We start from the raw sequence: 6,293 nt of genomic DNA on the forward strand, positions 1-6,293 counted from the left end.
CAACGATCACGGATATGCAGAGTAATGAACGTTAGCGATTTACAGCAATCTATTAGGTCAATGGCGCAAACACAAGAACATCAGGATGGGGAAGAACATAAAATACAGTTGCGCCCGCAGTCCCCCGCCAGAACTCCCCAAGAACACCCCGGAAGTTGTGAACACATGGAACGGCAACGAGGCATAGCAAAAGGAGGTGTATCACGCTGATCCCAGAAAAAGAAAAACAAAAAGAATCAGAGAAGAAAAAGGAGGCCGTGGAAAAAGAGATGAAAGAATACAGAATCCCCTCCCCCAACCCCCCACCCTGCACCTCTGCAGATGAGTACGGCCCCCCCCCCAGCAGTGTGCCTGTCGCCCTGGAACCAGACCCGAAATATAGGAGAATAGGGAAAAAGAAGTAGGAAAGGACCCCCACCAGACGGGGGGGTAGAGAAAGAATTTATAAACTGGAGGAGGGCCTTCATAACAGACCCCCGGCTTCTCCCTCCCGCACGGTAAGGTTCCCCTAAAGTGAACAAGGAACAGCACAAAGACAATCTTCTCAAACCACGATGGGGAGCATTATGCACCTATTGTGCCAGGAGCCATGTCAGGAGAGCACGCCACCCCTAAGCCCGCCCGTCCACTAGGCGACCACCCCCGAGGGGCCAGCCTTATCCCTGACCACTCTTTGGAATTCTGCCCATGCCAACCCCTCGACCCAGCACCATACCCAATGTTCCTAGGCAGAGGAATGGCCAACAACGACAGAGAAGCGACGCACACAGGTGGGGTGGAAGTCTCTGAGCATCAACACAGTCCGCCGCGTGAAGAAACAGGCTTCCCAGTGCTGCCCTAGGATCTGCACTGCACGCAAGGTTCAGGAAGGCAGAAGCAGTCAAAGCCGACATTAGTTGCTGGAGTTGTCCCTGGGTCGCAGGAGGGCATGTACGGGATGAGGCCACCACATCCCACTCAGGTCCAACGCCTCCGGGACAGATCAGGCCCTCAGAAGGTCGAACACACTGTAGCATACTGGCCGGAGCGTCCAGTTGTGTACTAACCTCAGGGGTGGCCGCCACAGCGTCCTCCTGCGCGCAGTGTGGGTAGTCTCTGTGTTCGTGCGGACAGGCGGGCCGCCACTGCCCCAACTCCGACGCCACACCATCGAGCTTACTCCCCAAGATCACGAAACCATGAACCAAGGAGGAGTGAAGAGTACCAAGAGTCTCGAGGAGGTCGCCGTACCCCAGCTCAGCTCTCTGTGATTTCGCCGCCACACTCCCAAAAGTCGTACGCTCACAGGCCCGCTGCGGCCCAGCGGACAGGATGGTAGGCTTCATCGCCCCAAGATGGCCGCCAAGTATGCCCGACCCTCACCGGGGCCGGGACCCCGGGACAAGCGTCGCGATGTCCACGTCGTGGGTGACCGGGTTCCGGGGGCAGGCAAAAAACTATCCGTGGTCACGGGCAACAGTCGTCCCCACCACGGACCAGCTCCCGTAGAAATCCGGGGGCGGCCCGCAATGATCGGGGCAGGATACGGACGGCGGCCGGGCAGCTCACCAGCAAGGCAGGGGCAGTCACCGGAGGATCTAAGATTTGCACCCCCGGTCATGCACTCGGTCCGCTACGCTGGGCAGTAGAAGTGACCACGCCGAAATGTAGGCCGAGTTTGGCACCGCTCCGGTGGGCCGACTCCACCCAGTCACCACCGGCCGCTGTTGTCGCACTGCCACCCGGCCACGACGTCCACTCGATGTCCCGGCTCCAGGGCCGCACAGGCCGCAAAGTTCAGACGCAGTTTTCTCCGGCGATACCGCAGCTAGAAACCTCGGAGTCACACAGTCGGGAGCCCCTCTCCTTCAGAAACACGACCACGTAGCACAGGTTGAGGATCTCAGGCAGGATATCCGTGCGGGATGCGGAGGTTCACGGCCGGGAGTCTACGCTGCCGTCCCGGTCGCCATCTTGGCTCCTCCAAAAAAATACGCAGATTGTTAGTGCAAATCCTGATTTTTAAAGTGCAAAATGTGCCTTCCAAGTGCAAGAATGCAAAGGTGCAAAATATGCAACAGTGGTGCAAAATGCAACCAAATGCATTATATATACACACATAGCAGCTATATTATAAACCTAATTCATACAGTTAACTAATACACGGTCTGAATTCTTTACAATTTTTCAACAAATGTTAAAATTGTGTCAAATTACAAAATCATTTCGTAAAACCCAAAATTGCTTCTTAAGATCATTTGCCTATGTAAAAATCATGAAAGCTGGTCAAAAAGTGAAGAAAGTGCAAATAATGAAAGGATAGCAAAACAAGCGAGGAAAGAAAGCAAAAAGAGACGGGGAGAAGGCATTAAAACACTTATCATATGTGTGTGTTTTCATATTAACATATACATATTGAGTTCAGCAAACCACCTAATCTTTCGAATAATGTATCTACAGTATGATGTTTAGGCATGTCTAATGGGGCTGCTTTCACCTGAATTATAATACACACAAGGATGAAAGGAGCCTGACTGAAAGATTCATTAGATATGGAGAACTGGAACGCACCAACATTCGAGGAAGGAATTTGTATTTTCTTTTTTTCTTCTCTTTTTTTCTCTTTTTCTCTTCACTTCCTAAACTATACCCCTTTAAAATTCGAAAGACAAAAGAAAAAAACAAACAAGACATAGAAGGAACAAATTAATTCAGACGGCTGGATAAGAAGTCTACTCTCAAACAATATTGGTAAACAGTATTTGTAAAACTGGTGAGGATTCAGGTTAAATACATGAACTGGTCAGTGAAATGGCTTCGGTCAGCAGGATTGCCAATGCACACGCTGTAGATCTTAATCAAATATTAAAAGAATATTAAAAGAATATTTTGTACCGTGTAACCTGCAAATACTCAAATAAAATTATGTAAGTCCTCAGTGTTGTTTAACCCTGTGGGTGCTTTGCTGTCGAACTCGAGTATGTATTTGGTTTCGAGTTGTCTAAGAGCTTTCTCTCTGTTGCCCCCTCTTCGCTGTGCGGGGACACTGTCGACAACAAAGTATTTCAGGCAACTGAGATCATTGTTATGTTGTTTTCTGAAATGACGTGCTACTGGGTAGCTAGAGTCGTTATTCACGATTGCCCTTAAATGTTGTAAAATTCTGACATGGGCTTGTAATTTGGTGCTCCCAATGTAATACAAGCCACATGTACAGAAAAGGACATAAACCACGAATTCAGATCTACAAGTAAAGTGGCCCTTGATTTGTCTGGGGTTAACACTGAACGGGACTGAATATTGAGTAGTATTTTGACCAAATTTGCACGCTCTGCAACTGGTGCATTTGAAAAAACCATTTTTGGGTTTTAGCCAAGAACAACTAACATGGCTTAGAATGTTTGGTCTCATGAGCTCCCCTTTCATGGTTCTGGCCCTTCTAAACGTCAGTACTGGTTTGGGGGGTAGCGTTGGGGCCAAAACACCATCAGTTAGCACAATCGGACAATTTTTATTAACAATGGCCCTGATCTTGTGGTGCTGTTTGTTAAATGTTGTAATCAAACGTGGTACATTGGAGATTGCGTTATCAGGGGTATCAACTGAATTGTGTTCGCTCGTGTTGACCGATTTATCTTTAAGCAGTAAGTCCCTGGGGATGGATTCCACTTTCTCATAGGCTTCCCTGAGGATCCCCTCAGAGTAACCTCTTTGCCTCATCCTACTCATTGCCTCCTCTGAACATTTAGCTCTCTCCTCCGGTATACTGCAAATACGTTTAATGCGGAGGAGTTCCCCATAGGGGATGCTTTTTATGAGGTGTGGTGGATGGGCACTGCTAGCGTGTAAGATAGAGTTGCCAGCGGTGGGTTTTCTATACAGACATGTTTCTATTTGGTTCTCAACAATCGTGATTTTGGTGTCTAAAAATTCAACTGAAGTATTGTCTATGTTAAAAGTGAATTTGAGATTAAAAATATTATTGTTTAAAACCTCAATAAAATTTATCACACTTTCACGATCACCTTTCCAAACCATAAAAACATTGTCAATGTATCTGAACCACTCTACAATTTTGGATCTAAACACATTAGCATGGGTTCCCATGAGAACCTGCTCCTCCCACCAGCCAACATGCAAGCAGGCATAGCTGGGGGAGAAGCCAGCTCCCATGGCGACTCCCCTCTTTTGGGAATACAAATCATTTTCAAACATAAAATAGTTGTTGTTCAATGCCCAGTGAATAAGTTCTAAAAGCATGGCATTATGACTGTAAAATTTGATGGGTCTGCAGTCCAAGTAATGTTTAATGGCAGCAATTCCTGTATCGTGTTCTATGCTAGTATACAAGGACTCTATATCTAGAGTCACCAACAAGAAATCCTCACGCCATTGAATTTTAGCTAGTTTCCTGATAAAGTCACCAGTGTCCTTAACGTAAATTGGTAAATCACGGACTAATGGCTGTAAAAAATAATCCACATACTTACTCGCATTTTCACTGATGCTCCCAATAGATGAAATAATGGGTCTGCCTGGTACCGGCTTCACTCCTTTGTGGATTTTTGGTATCAGGCGAAACATGGGAATATTCGGAAACTCATTGAAAAGAAAATTGAATTCATGGCTTGAAATTAATCCCTGCCTTTTATAGGCATGTAACATTTTCTTCAGGGATTCCTTTGAAGTATTGTAGATTTTCATGCTGATTTTTTCGTAGCAGTCAGTGTCCGAAAGTTGCCTTTTTACTTCAGTTTTGTATTCTTCCTTGGGCCAAATGACCACATTGCCCCCCTTGTCAGACATGCAAATTACTAGGCCGTGATTATTGTTCAATTTTTGAATCAAGTTCTTATATTGTAAATCCTGTTGTTTTATTCTCCTGCTGTTAGAACTTGTGGCCCGATAGAGATTTTTTAAATCATTGATCACCATCTCTTGAAAAATGTCAATAGCGTCCTTGGGCATCATAGGAATAAAATTTGATTTGCCTCTAAATGGACTCAGCCCGGCACATGGTTCTGTGCCGATGATTGATGCAAGTCTGTCCTGTGAGGGCCGTGTGTCAACTGGCTGACTGAGGGAATCAGAGTCCATATTATTTATATCAGCCAAGGTGATGAGTAAATGTGCATCGGCTGCTTCCAGATTGTATTCTTTGGAAGTTGTTGTATTGTCATAAGGGACCGCATTCGTTTTGTTGCCTGTTTTGATGGTGAAAAATGTCTTTAATTTCAACTTTCTTGTGAAATTGAACATATCCGCTCTAGTTTTGCAGTAGTTGAAATTATTGCCAGCGCAGTACGAGAGACCTAAAGATAGGATATTTTCCTCTGCAGGAGTAAATTCGAGCTTGGAAAGATTCACTATGGTGTTATTGTTGCTTTGACCACCATTTAGCGTCGTCGCCATTGTGTTTTTCTGCCTCTTTGCGCGGCGGGCCTTTCTTCTGGCATTGCGTTTTTTGTTTTGCTTTGCCCTGCGGATACTTGTGGATTCCGCAGCTTCAGGGTCTGACGGCGGTCCTCGGCTAAAAAATTTAGCTCTTCACCAGGTTGTAAGATGCTGGACTTCGAGAAACCCCGGACCATTTCCTCGCCTTCGCTGCCACTGCCACTGGTCAAGGAAACAGAGTCACCTGTATCTGATTCTATTGGCATGCACTGTTCACTGCTATTGGATACTTCACGAGTGGTAGTGGCCAGTTTGTACTTTTCATCTATATTTATACCGAATGAAAAAAACAAAGGTTACAGGGCGGTTAGCTATGGTGAGGTTCATGTTTTACCCACACAAAACCATAGAAATTGCGCAGTTATACTTATAGTTATACTTATGTTAAGAAACTAAAATTCATGGCCTGTAGTTACTCAACGGCAAAAGTTATAGTTTCTTCAGATAACTATAACTACAACTATATCTATAACTGCTGTGTGGGTAAAATATGAGCTTAACTATAATGTCCCTGTAACCCTTAGTTTTTTCAGTGAATTTGTATGTTTTGTTTAACGTAAAGTAATATAAAATTGGATCCACAGGTACCCGCGGAACCATGGAGGATCAGCGTCCCTAGATATACAAAGTTTTATTTCTTTAATAACTCCAAAATTACTGACAAAATGTACACCAAATCACAAAAAAAGGTTCTTTCTGGACCAAGGTCTAGCTTTCTGTCAAATTTGGTGTAAATCCATTCAGTAGTTTGGCCTGTAGCCCTGTCAAAAGATTTAAAAATCCTCATAGACATTGCATAGGCCAAAAATCATTTTGGGACCCCCACTTTTTCTTGGCCCCCACTTGATGAATTCCCTCAA

This window comes from Triturus cristatus, chromosome 5_2, assembly GCF_964204655.1.
Source record: "Triturus cristatus chromosome 5_2, aTriCri1.1, whole genome shotgun sequence".
NCBI classification, from domain to species: Eukaryota; Metazoa; Chordata; class Amphibia; order Caudata; family Salamandridae; genus Triturus; species Triturus cristatus.